Source organism: Loxodonta africana (assembly GCF_030014295.1).
Source record: "Loxodonta africana isolate mLoxAfr1 chromosome 26 unlocalized genomic scaffold, mLoxAfr1.hap2 SUPER_26_unloc_1, whole genome shotgun sequence".
Lineage (NCBI taxonomy): Eukaryota > Metazoa > Chordata > Mammalia > Proboscidea > Elephantidae > Loxodonta > Loxodonta africana.
This window is the reverse complement of record NW_026974840.1, coordinates 2,707,426-2,720,684: the sequence shown is the minus strand read 5'-3', so window position 1 is coordinate 2,720,684 and position 13,259 is coordinate 2,707,426.

Below are 13,259 nucleotides of genomic sequence, written 5' to 3'. Positions count from 1 at the left end.
ACAGAGTCCCGCTGGCAAGAGTAGCCCTGAATGGAGAACCCACAGGCAAGAATAGGCTCAAACGCAGAGTCCCACAGACAAGAATAGGCCCGAACAGAATCCCAGAGGCAAGAATTGAGGAGCCCCGTAGTCAAGAGTAGGCCCGACTAAAGCCCCGCTCCAGAGAATAGGCCCGAACAGAGAGTCCCGTGGGCGAAAAAGGCCTGAACAGAGAGCCCCGCAGGCAGGCATGGGCCCGAACAGAGTCCCACAGGCCAGAATAGTCCCGAACAGAGATTCCCGGAGCAAGAATAGCCCCGAACAGAATTCCGCAGGCCAGCATACGCCTGAACGGAGATTGCCGAAGGGAAGCCTAGGCCCGAACGAAGAGTCCCGCAGGCCAGAATGGGCCCGAACGGAGATTGTCGGAGGCAAGAATAGGCCCCAATAGAGTCCCACAGGCAAAAATAGGCCCGAGTAGAGGAGCCGTGCAGGCAAGAAGAGGCCCGAACAGAGTCCCGCGGACAAGGATACGCCCAAACGGAGAGTCCCGCAGGCAAGAATGGGCCCGAACGGAGAGACCCGCAGGCCAGCATACACCTGAACGGAGATTCCCGCAGGCAAGCATAGGCCCAAACAGAGTCCTGCAGGTCAGAATAGGCCAGAACAGAGATTCCTGCAGGCAAGCATAGGCCCGAACAGAGTCCCGCAAGCCAGGGTACGCCCGAACGGAGATTCCCGGAGCAAGAATAGGCCCGAAAAGAGTCCCGCAGGCCAGAATAGGCCGGAACGGAGAGTCCCGCAGGCCAGAGTAGGGCGGAACAGAGATTCCTGCAGGCAAGCATAGGCCCGAACAGAGTCCCGCAGGCCCGAACAGGCCAGAACGGAGATTCCCGGAGGCAAGAATAGGCCCGAGTAAAGTCCCGCTCCAGAGAATAGGCCCGAACGGAGAGTCCCGCAGGCCAGAATGGCCCGAACGGAGAGTCCCGCAGGCCAACATAGGCCCGAACGGTCATTCCCGCAGGCAAGCATAGGCCCGAACAGAGTCCAGCAGGCCAGCATAGGTCCGAACGGAGATTCCCGGATCAAGAATAGACCCGAACGGTGTTCCGAAGGCAAAATGAGGCCCGAGTAGTGGAGCCGTGCAGGCAAGAAGACGCCCGAACACTGTCCGGCAAGCAAGAATAAGCCCGAACGCAGAATCCTGCAGGCAAGAACGGGCCTGAACAGAGTCCCACTGGCAAGAAGAAGCACGAATAGAAGAGGCCCCTAGGCAAGAATAGGCCCGAGTAGAGTCCCGCTCCCAAGATTAGGCCCGAACGGAGAGTCCCGCAGGCCAGAAACGACCGAACGGAGGGTCCCGCGGGCGAGAATAGGCCCGAAGAGATGTCCTGCAGGCGAGAATACGCCCAAACTGAGAATCCCACAGGTCAGCATAACCCTGAAAGGAGATTCCCGCAGGCAAGCATAGGCCCGAACAGAGTCCCACAAGCCAGAATAGGACCGAACGGAGTTTTCCGGGGGCAACAATAGGCCTGGACAGAGTCCCGCAGGCAAAAATAGGCCCGAGTAGAGGGGCTGTGCAGGCAAGAAGAGGCCCGAACAGAGTCCTGCAGGCAAGAATAGGCCCAAACGAAGAGCCCCGCTGGCAAGAAGAGACCCGAACAGAGTCCCGAAGGCCAGAAAGGCCCGAACGGAGAGTTCCCCAGGTGAGAATAGGCCCGAACGGAGAGTCCCGCAGGCCAGACAAGCCCGAACAGAGGGTCTCGAAGGCGAGAATGGGCCCGAACGAGGGTCCCGCAGACCACGATAGGAGCGAACGGAGAGTCTCGCAGGCCACAAAAGGCCCGAACAGAATCCCGCAGGGAAGTATAGGCCCGAATAGAGTCCCGCAGGGAAGGACAGGCCTGAATAGAGGAGCCCCGCACACACTATCAGGCCTGAATAGCGGAGCCCTGCAAGCACGAACAGACCCGAGGAGCGGAGCCCCGCATGCACGAACAAGCCCAAGTAGTGGAGCCCCGCATGCACCAACAGGCCCGAGTAGCGGAGCCCCGCACGCACAATTAGGCCTGAGTAGCGGAGCTCCGCATGCTAGAACAGGACCGAATATCGGAGCTCCGTAAGCACAAAAGGCTGGAATAGAGCAGCCCCGCACGCAACAGGAGACCCCAAAGGAGACTGCCAGAGGCTAGATTAGGTCCGAACGGAGAGTTTTACAGGTCAGAATTGTCCCAAACGGAGAGACCCGCAGGCAAGAATAGGCCGGAACGGAGAGTCCCGCAGGCAAGAATAGGCCCGAACGGAGAGTTGCGCAGGCGAGAATAGGCCCAAAGGAAAGTCCCGCAGGCGAGAGAATAGGCCCAAATTGAGAATACCGCAGGCCAGCATACGCCTGAACGGAGATTCCCGTAGGCAAGCATAGGCCCAAACAGAGTCCCGCAGGCCAGAACAGGCCCGAACGGGGAGTCCTGCAGGCCACAATAGGCCGGAACAGAGATTCCTGCAGGCAGGCATAGGCCCAAACAGAGTCCCGCAGGCCAGAATAGGCCCGAACGGAGTCCCGCAGGCCAGGGTATGCCCGAACGGAGATTCCCGGAGCAAGGATAGGCCCGAACAGAGTCCCGCAGGCAAGAATAGGCCCGAGTAGAGCAGCCATGCAGGCAAGATGAGGCACGAACAGAGTCCCGCTGGCAAGAGTAGCCCTGAATGGAGAACCCACAGGCAAGAATAGGCTCAAACGCAGAGTCCCACAGACAAGAATAGGCCCGAACAGAATCCCAGAGGCAAGAATTGAGGAGCCCCGTAGTCAAGAGTAGGCCCGACTAAAGCCCCGCTCCAGAGAATAGGCCCGAACAGAGAGTCCCGTGGGCGAAAAAGGCCTGAACAGAGAGCCCCGCAGGCAGGCATGGGCCCGAACAGAGTCCCACAGGCCAGAATAGTCCCGAACAGAGATTCCCGGAGCAAGAATAGCCCCGAACAGAATTCCGCAGGCCAGCATACGCCTGAACGGAGATTGCCGAAGGGAAGCCTAGGCCCGAACGAAGAGTCCCGCAGGCCAGAATGGGCCCGAACGGAGATTGTCGGAGGCAAGAATAGGCCCCAATAGAGTCCCACAGGCAAAAATAGGCCCGAGTAGAGGAGCCGTGCAGGCAAGAAGAGGCCCGAACAGAGTCCCGCGGGCAAGGATACGCCCAAACGGAGAGTCCCGCAGGCAAGAAGGGGCCCGAACGGAGAGACCCGCAGGCCAGCATACACCTGAACGGAGATTCCCGCAGGCAAGCATAGGCCCAAACAGAGTCCTGCAGGCCAGAATAGGCCAGAACAGGGATTCCTGCAGGCAAGCATAGGCCCGAACAGAGTCCCGCAAGCCAGGGTACGCCCGAACGGAGATTCCCGGAGCAAGAATAGGCCCGAAAAGAGTCCCGCAGGCCAGAATAGGCCGGAACGGAGAGTCCCGCAGGCCAGAGTAGGGCGGAACAGAGATTCCTGCAGGCAAGCATAGGCCCGAACAGAGTCCCGCAGGCCCGAACAGGCCAGAACGGAGATTCCCGGAGGCAAGAATAGGCAAGAATAGAGGAGCCCCGGAGGCAAGAATAGGCCCGAGTAAAGTCCCGCTCCAGAGAATAGGCCCGAACGGAGAGTCCCGCAGGCCAGAATGGCCCGAACGGAGAGTCCCGCAGGCCAACATAGGCCCGAACGGTCATTCCCGCAGGCAAGCATAGGCCCGAACAGAGTCCAGCAGGCCAGCATAGGCCCGAACGGAGATTCCCGGACCAAGAATAGACCCGAACGGTGTCCCGAAGGCAAAATGAGGCCCGAGTAGTGGAGCCGTCCAGGCAAGAAGACGCCCGAACACTGTCCGGCAAGCAAGAATAAGCCCGAACGCAGAATCCTGCAGGCAAGAACGGGCCTGAACAGAGTCCCACTGGCAAGAAGAAGCACGAATAGAAGAGGCCCCTAGGCAAGAATCGGCCCGAGTAGAGTCCCGCTCCCAAGATTAGGCCCGAACGGAGAGTCCCGCAGGCCAGAAACGACCGAACGGAGGGTCCCGCGGGCGAGAATAGGCCCGAAGAGATGTCCTGCAGGCGAGAATACGCCCAAACTGAGAATCCCACAGGTCAGCATAACCCTGAAAGGAGATTCCCGCAGGCAAGCATAGGCCCGAACAGAGTCCCACAAGCCAGAATAGGACCGAACGGAGTTTTCCGGGGGCAACAATAGGCCTGGACAGAGTCCCGCAGGCAAAAAGAGGCCAAAGTAGAGGGGCTGTGCAGGCAAGAAGAGGCCCGAACAGAGTCCTGCAGGCAAGAATAGGCCCAAACGAAGAGCCCCGGTGGCAAGAAGAGACCCGAACAGAGTCCCGAAGGCCAGAAAGGCCCGAACGGAGAGTTCCCCAGGTGAGAATAGGCCCGAACGGAGAGTCCCGCAGGCCAGAAGAGGCCCGAATAGAGGAGCCCTTAGGCAAAAATAGGCCCGAATAGAGACCCGCTCACAAGAATAGGCCCGAACGGAGAGTCCCGCAGGCCAGACAAGCCCGAACAGAGGGTCTCGAAGGCGAGAATGGGCCCGAACGAGGGTCCCGCAGACCACGATAGGAGCGAACGGAGAGTCTCGCAGGCCAGAAAAGGCCCGAACAGAATCCCGCAGGGAAGTATAGGCCCGAATAGAGTCCTGCAGGGAAGGACAGGCCTGAATAGAGGAGCCCCGCACACACTATCAGGCCTGAATAGCGGAGCCCCGCACGCACGAACAGGCCCGAGTAGCAGAGCCCTGCATGCACGAACATACCCGGGGAGCGGAGCCCCGCATGCACGAACAGGCCCAAGTAGTGGAGCCCCGCATGCACCAACAGGCCCGAGTAGCGGAGCCCCGCACACACAATCAGGCCTGAGTAGCGGAGCTCCGCATGCTAGAACAGGAACGAATATTGGAGCTCCGTAAGCACAAAAGGCTGGAATAGAGCAGCCCCGCACGCAACAGGAGACCCCAAAGGAGACTGCCAGAGGCTAGATTAGGTCCGAACGGAGAGTTTTGCAAGTCAGAATTGTCCCGAACGGAGAGACCCGCAGGCAAGAATAGGCCGGAACGGAGAGTCCCGCAGGCAAGAATAGGCCCGAACGGAGAGTTGCGCAGGTGAGAATAGGCCCAAAGGAAAGTCCCGCAGGCGAGAGAATATGCCCAAATTGAGAATACCGCAGGCCAGCATACGCCTGAACGGAGATTCCCGTAGGCAAGCATAGGCCCAAACAGAGTCCCGCAGGCCAGAACAGGCCCGAACGGGGAGTCCTGCAGGCCACAATAGGCCGGAACAGAGATTCCTGCAGGCAAGCATAGGCCCAAACAGAGTCCCGCAGGCCCGAACAGGCCCAAACGGAGTCCCGCAGGCCAGGGTATGCCCGAACGGAGATTCCCGGAGCAAGGATAGGCCCGAACAGAGTCCCGCAGGCAAGAATAGGCCCGAGTAGAGCAGCCGTGCAGGCAAGATGAGGCACGAACAGAGTCCCGCTGGCAAGAGTAGCCCTGAATGGAGAACCCACAGGCAAGAATAGGCTCAAACGGAGAGTCCCGCAGACAAGAATAGGCCCGAACAGAATCCCAGAGGCAAGAATTGAGGAGCCCCGTAGGCAAGAGTAGGCCCGACTAAAGTCCCGCTCCAGAGAATAGGCCCGAACAGAGAGTCCCGTAGGCGAAAAAGGCCTGAACAGAGAGCCCCGCAGGCAGGCATGGGCCCGAACAGAGTCCCACAAGCCAGAATAGTCCCGAACAGAGATTCCCGGAGCAAGAATAGCCCCGAACAGAATTCCGCAGGCCAGCATACGCCTGAACGGAGATTGCCGAAGGGAAGCCTAGGCCCGAACGAAGAGCCCCGCAGGCCAGAATGGGCCCGAACGGGCCCGAACGGAGATTGTCGGAGGCAAGAATAGGCCCCAATAGAGTCCCACAGGCAAAAATAGGCCCGAGTAGAGGAGCCGTGCAGGCAAGAAGAGGCCCGAACAGAGTCCCACGGGCAAGGATACGCCCAAACGGAGAGTCCCGCAGGCAAGAATGGGCCCGAACGGAGAGACCCGCAGGCCAGCATACGCCTGAACGGAGATTCCCGCAGGCAAGCATAGGCCCAAACAGAGTCCTGCAGGCCAGAATAGGCCAGAACAGAGATTCCTGCAGGCAAGCATAGGCCCGAATAGAGTCCCGCAAGCCAGGGTACGCCCGAACGGAGATTCCCGGAGCAAGAATAGGCCCGAAAAGAGTCCCGCAGGCCAGAATAGGCCCGAACGGAGAGTCCCGCAGGCCAGAGTAGGGCGGAACAGAGATTCCTGCAGGCAAGCATAGGCCCGAACAGAGTCCCGCAGGCCCGAACAGGCCAGAACGGAGATTCCCGGAGGCAAGAATAGGCAAGAATAGAGGAGCCCCGGAGGCAAGAATAGGCCCGAGTAAAGTCCCGCTCCAGAGAATAGGCCCGAACGGAGAGTCCCGCAGGCCAGAATGGCCCGAACGGAGAGTCCCGCAGGCCAACATAGGCCCGAACGGTCATTCCCGCAGGCAAGCATAGGCCCGAACAGAGTCCCACAAGCCAGAATAGGACCGAACGGAGTCCCGCAGGCCAGGGTACGCCCGAACGGAGATTCCCAGAGCAAGGATAGGCCCGAACAGAGTCACGCAGGCAAGAGTAGGCCCGAGTAGAGCAGCCATGCAGGCAAGATGAGGCACGAACAGAGTCCCGCTGGCAAGAGTAGCCCTGAACGGAGAACCCACAGGCAAGAATAGGCTCAAACGGAGAGTCCCGCAGACAAGAATAGGCCCGAACAGAATCCCAGAGGCAAGAATAGAGGAGCCCCGTAGGCAAGAGTAGGCCCGACTAAAGTCCCGCTCCAGAGAATAGGCCCGAACGGAGAGTCCCGTAGGCGAAAAAGGCCTGAACAGAGAGCCCCGCAGGCAGGCATGGGCCCGAACAGAGTCCCACAGGCCAGAATAGTCCCGAACAGAGATTCCCGGAGCAAGAATAGCCCCGAACAGAATTCCGCAGGCCAGAATAGGCCAGAACGGGGATTTCCGAAAGCAACCAAAGGCCCGAACAGAGTCCCGCAGGCCAGCATAGGCCTGAACGGAGATTGCCAAAGGGAAGCCTAGGCCCGAACGAAGAGTCCCGCAGGCCAGAATAGGCCCGAACGGAGATTGTCGGAGGCAAGAATAGGCCCCAATAGAGTCCCACAGGCAAAAATAGGCCCGAGTAGAGGAGCCGTGCCGGCAAGAAGAGGCCCGAACAGAGTTCTGCAGGCAAGAAGAGGCCCAAACGAAGAGCCCCGCTGGCAAGAAGAGACCGGAACAGAGTCCCGAAGGCCAGAAAGGCCCGAACGGAGAGTTCCCCAGGTGAGAATAGGCCCGAACGGAGAGACCCGCAGGCCAGCATACGCCTGAACGGAGATTCCCGTAGGCAAGCATAGGCCCAAACAGAGTCCTGCAGGCCAGAATAGGCCCGAACGGAGAGTCCTGCAGGCCAGAATAGGCCAGAACAGAGATTCCTGCAGGCAAGCATAGGCCCGAACAGAGTCCCGTGGGCAGGGTACGCCCAACCGGCGATTCCCGGAGCAAGAATAAGCCCGAACAGAGTCCCGCAGGCCAGAATAGGCCTGAACGGAGAGTCCCGCAGGCCAGAATAGGCCAGAACGGAGAGTTCCCCAGGTGAGAATAGGCCCGAACGGAGAGTCCCGCAGGCCAGAATAGGCCCGAATAGAGGAGCCCTTAGGCAAAAATAGGCCCGAATAGAGTCCCGCAGGGAAGGACAGGCCTGAAGAGAGGAGCCGCGCACACACTATCAGGCCTGAATAGCGGACCCCCGCACGCACGAACAGGCCCGAGTAGCAGAGCCCTGCAAGCACGAACAGACCCGAGGAGCGGAGCCCCGCATGCAAGAACAGGCCCAAGTAGTGGAGCCCCGCATGCACCAACAGGCCCGAGTAGCGGAGCCCCGCACGCACAATCAGGCCTGAGTAGCGGAGCTCCGCATGCTAGAACAGGACCGAATATCGGAGCTCCGTAAGCACAAAAGGCTGGAATAGAGCAGCCCCGCACGCAACAGGAGACCCCAAAGGAGACTCCCAGAGGCTAGATTAGGTCCGAACGGAGAGTTTTGCAGGTCAGAACTGTCCCGAACGGAGAGACCCGCAGGCAAGAATAGGCCGGAACGGAGAGTCCCGCAGGAAAGAATAGGCCCGAACGGAGAGATGCGCAGGCGAGAATAGCCCCAAAGGAAAGTCCCGGAGGCGAGAGAATATGCCCAAATTGAGAATACCGCAGGCCAGCATACGCCTGAACGGAGATTCCCGTAGGCAAGCATAGGCCCAAACAGAGTCCCGTAGGCCAGAATAGGCCCAAACGGAGAGTGCTGCAGGCCACAATAGGCCGGAACAGAGATTCCTGCAGGCAAGCATAGGCCCAAACAGAGTCCCGCAGGCCAGAATAGGCCCGAACGGAGTCCCGCAGGCCAGGGTATGCCCGAACGGAGATTCCCAGAGCAAGGATAGGCCCGAACAGAGTCCCGCAGGCAAGAGTAGGCCCGAGTAGAGCAGCCATGCAGGCAAGATGAGGCACGAACAGAGTCCCGCTGGCAAGAGTAGCCCTGAACGGAGAACCCACAGGCAAGAATAGGCTCAAACGGAGAGTCCCGCAGACAAGAATAGGCCCGAACAGAATCCCAGAGGCAAGAATAGAGGAGCCCCGTAGGCAAGAGTAGGCCCGACTAAAGTCCCGCTCCAGAGAATAGGCCCGAACGGAGAGTCCCGTAGGCGAAAAAGGCCTGAACAGAGAGCCCCGCAGGCAGGCATGGGCCCGAACAGAGTCCCACAGGCCAGAATAGTCCCGAACAGAGATTCCCGGAGCAAGAATAGCCCCGAACAGAATTCCGCAGGCCAGAACGGGGATTTCCAAAAGCAACCAAAGGCCCGAACAGAGTCCCGCAGGCCAGCATACGCCTGAACGGAGATTGCCAAAGGGAAGCCTAGGCCCGAACGAAGAGTCCCGCAGGCCAGAATAGGCCCGAACGGAGATTGTCGGAGGCAAGAATAGGCCCCAATAGAGTCCCACAGGCAAAAATAGGCCCGAGTAGAGGAGCCGTGCGGGCAAGAAGAGGCCCGAACAGAGTCCCGCAGGCAAGGATACGCCCAAACGGAGAGTCCCGCAGGCAAGAATAGGCCCGAACGGAGAGACCCGCAGGCCAGCATACGCCTGAACGGAGATTCCAGTAGGCAAGCATAGGCCCAAACAGAGTCCTGCAGGCCGGAATAGGCCCGAACGGAGAGTCCTGCAGGCCAGAATAGGCCAGAACAGAGATTCCTGCAGGCAAGCATAGGCCCGAACAGAGTCCCACAAGCCAGAATAGGACCGAACGGAGTCCCGCAGGCCAGGGTACGCCCGAACGGAGATTCCCAGAGCAAGGATAGGCCCGAACAGAGTCACGCAGGCAAGAGTAGGCCCGAGTAGAGCAGCCATGCAGGCAAGATGAGGCACGAACAGAGTCCCGCTGGCAAGAGTAGCCCTGAACGGAGAACCCACAGGCAAGAATAGGCTCAAACGGAGAGTCCCGCAGACAAGAATAGGCCCGAACAGAATCCCAGAGGCAAGAATAGAGGAGCCCCGTAGGCAAGAGTAGGCCCGACTAAAGTCCCGCTCCAGAGAATAGGCCCGAACGGAGAGTCCCGTAGGCGAAAAAGGCCTGAACAGAGAGCCCCGCAGGCAGGCATGGGCCCGAACAGAGTCCCACAGGCCAGAATAGTCCCGAACAGAGATTCCCGGAGCAAGAATAGCCCCGAACAGAATTCCGCAGGCCAGAATAGGCCAGAACGGGGATTTCCGAAAGCAACCAAAGGCCCGAACAGAGTCCCGCAGGCCAGCATAGGCCTGAACGGAGATTGCCAAAGGGAAGCCTAGGCCCGAACGAAGAGTCCCGCAGGCCAGAATAGGCCCGAACGGAGATTGTCGGAGGCAAGAATAGGCCCCAATAGAGTCCCACAGGCAAAAATAGGCCCGAGTAGAGGAGCCGTGCCGGCAAGAAGAGGCCCGAACAGAGTTCTGCAGGCAAGAAGAGGCCCAAACGAAGAGCCCCGCTGGCAAGAAGAGACCGGAACAGAGTCCCGAAGGCCAGAAAGGCCCGAACGGAGAGTTCCCCAGGTGAGAATAGGCCCGAACGGAGAGACCCGCAGGCCAGCATACGCCTGAACGGAGATTCCCGTAGGCAAGCATAGGCCCAAACAGAGTCCTGCAGGCCAGAATAGGCCCGAACGGAGAGTCCTGCAGGCCAGAATAGGCCAGAACAGAGATTCCTGCAGGCAAGCATAGGCCCGAACAGAGTCCCGTGGGCAGGGTACGCCCAACCGGCGATTCCCGGAGCAAGAATAAGCCCGAACAGAGTCCCGCAGGCCAGAATAGGCCTGAACGGAGAGTCCCGCAGGCCAGAATAGGCCAGAACGGAGAGTTCCCCAGGTGAGAATAGGCCCGAACGGAGAGTCCCGCAGGCCAGAATAGGCCCGAATAGAGGAGCCCTTAGGCAAAAATAGGCCCGAATAGAGTCCCGCAGGGAAGGACAGGCCTGAAGAGAGGAGCCGCGCACACACTATCAGGCCTGAATAGCGGACCCCCGCACGCACGAACAGGCCCGAGTAGCAGAGCCCTGCAAGCACGAACAGACCCGAGGAGCGGAGCCCCGCATGCAAGAACAGGCCCAAGTAGTGGAGCCCCGCATGCACCAACAGGCCCGAGTAGCGGAGCCCCGCACGCACAATCAGGCCTGAGTAGCGGAGCTCCGCATGCTAGAACAGGACCGAATATCGGAGCTCCGTAAGCACAAAAGGCTGGAATAGAGCAGCCCCGCACGCAACAGGAGACCCCAAAGGAGACTCCCAGAGGCTAGATTAGGTCCGAACGGAGAGTTTTGCAGGTCAGAACTGTCCCGAACGGAGAGACCCGCAGGCAAGAATAGGCCGGAACGGAGAGTCCCGCAGGAAAGAATAGGCCCGAACGGAGAGATGCGCAGGCGAGAATAGCCCCAAAGGAAAGTCCCGGAGGCGAGAGAATATGCCCAAATTGAGAATACCGCAGGCCAGCATACGCCTGAACGGAGATTCCCGTAGGCAAGCATAGGCCCAAACAGAGTCCCGTAGGCCAGAATAGGCCCAAACGGAGAGTGCTGCAGGCCACAATAGGCCGGAACAGAGATTCCTGCAGGCAAGCATAGGCCCAAACAGAGTCCCGCAGGCCAGAATAGGCCCGAACGGAGTCCCGCAGGCCAGGGTATGCCCGAACGGAGATTCCCAGAGCAAGGATAGGCCCGAACAGAGTCCCGCAGGCAAGAGTAGGCCCGAGTAGAGCAGCCATGCAGGCAAGATGAGGCACGAACAGAGTCCCGCTGGCAAGAGTAGCCCTGAACGGAGAACCCACAGGCAAGAATAGGCTCAAACGGAGAGTCCCGCAGACAAGAATAGGCCCGAACAGAATCCCAGAGGCAAGAATAGAGGAGCCCCGTAGGCAAGAGTAGGCCCGACTAAAGTCCCGCTCCAGAGAATAGGCCCGAACGGAGAGTCCCGTAGGCGAAAAAGGCCTGAACAGAGAGCCCCGCAGGCAGGCATGGGCCCGAACAGAGTCCCACAGGCCAGAATAGTCCCGAACAGAGATTCCCGGAGCAAGAATAGCCCCGAACAGAATTCCGCAGGCCAGAACGGGGATTTCCAAAAGCAACCAAAGGCCCGAACAGAGTCCCGCAGGCCAGCATACGCCTGAACGGAGATTGCCAAAGGGAAGCCTAGGCCCGAACGAAGAGTCCCGCAGGCCAGAATAGGCCCGAACGGAGATTGTCGGAGGCAAGAATAGGCCCCAATAGAGTCCCACAGGCAAAAATAGGCCCGAGTAGAGGAGCCGTGCGGGCAAGAAGAGGCCCGAACAGAGTCCCGCAGGCAAGGATACGCCCAAACGGAGAGTCCCGCAGGCAAGAATAGGCCCGAACGGAGAGACCCGCAGGCCAGCATACGCCTGAACGGAGATTCCCGTAGGCAAGCATAGGCCCAAACAGAGTCCTGCAGGCCGGAATAGGCCCGAACGGAGAGTCCTGCAGGCCAGAATAGGCCAGAACAGAGATTCCTGCAGGCAAGCATAGGCCCGAACAGAGTCCCGCAAGCCAGGGTACGCCCGACCGGCGATTCCCGGAGCAAGAATAGGCCCAAACAGAGTCCCGCAGGCCAGAATAGGCCCGAACGGAGATTCCCGGACCAAGAATAGACCCGAACGGTGTCCCGAAGGCAAAATGAGGCCCGAGTAGAGGAGCCGTGCAGGCAAGAAGACGCCCGAACCCTGTCCGGCAAGCAAGAGTAAGCCCGAACGCAGAATCCTGCAGGCAAGATTAGGCCCGAACGGAGAGTCCCGCAGGCCAGAAACGACCGAACGGAGGGTCCCGCGGGCGAGAATAGGCCCGAAGAGATGTCCTGCAGGCGAGAATACGCGCAAACTGAGAATCCCACAGGTCAGCATAACCCTGAAAGGAGATTCCCGCAGGCAAGAATAGGCCCGAACGGAGAGATGCGCAGGCGAGAATAGGCCCAAAGGAAAGTCCCGGAGGCGAGAGAATATGCCCAAATTGAGAATACCGCAGGCCAGCATACGCCTGAACGGAGATTCCCGTAGGCAAGCATAGGCCCAAACAGAGTCCCGCAGGCCAGAATAGGCCCGAACGGAGTCCCGCAGGCCAGGGTATGCCCGAACGGAGATTCCCAGAGCAAGGATAGGCCCGAACAGAGTCCCGCAGGCAAGAGTAGGCCCGAGTAGAGCAGCCATGCAGGCAAGATGAGGCACGAACAGAGTCCCGCTGGCAAGAGTAGCCCTGAACGGAGAACCCACAGGCAAGAATAGGCTCAAACGGAGAGTCCCGCAGACAAGAATAGGCCCGAACAGAATCCCAGAGGCAAGAATAGAGGAGCCCCGTAGGCAAGAGTAGGCCCGACTAAAGTCCCGCTCCAGAGAATAGGCCCGAACGGAGAGTCCCGTAGGCGAAAAAGGCCTGAACAGAGAGCCCCGCAGGCAGGCATGGGCCCGAACAGAGTCCCACAGGCCAGAATAGTCCCGAACAGAGATTCCCGGAGCAAGAATAGCCCCGAACAGAATTCCGCAGGCCAGAATAGGCCAGAACGGGGATTTCCGAAAGCAACCAAAGGCCCGAACAGAGTCCCGCAGGCCAGCATAGGCCTGAACGGAGATTGCCAAAGGGAAGCCTAGGCCCGAACGAAGAGTCCCGCAGG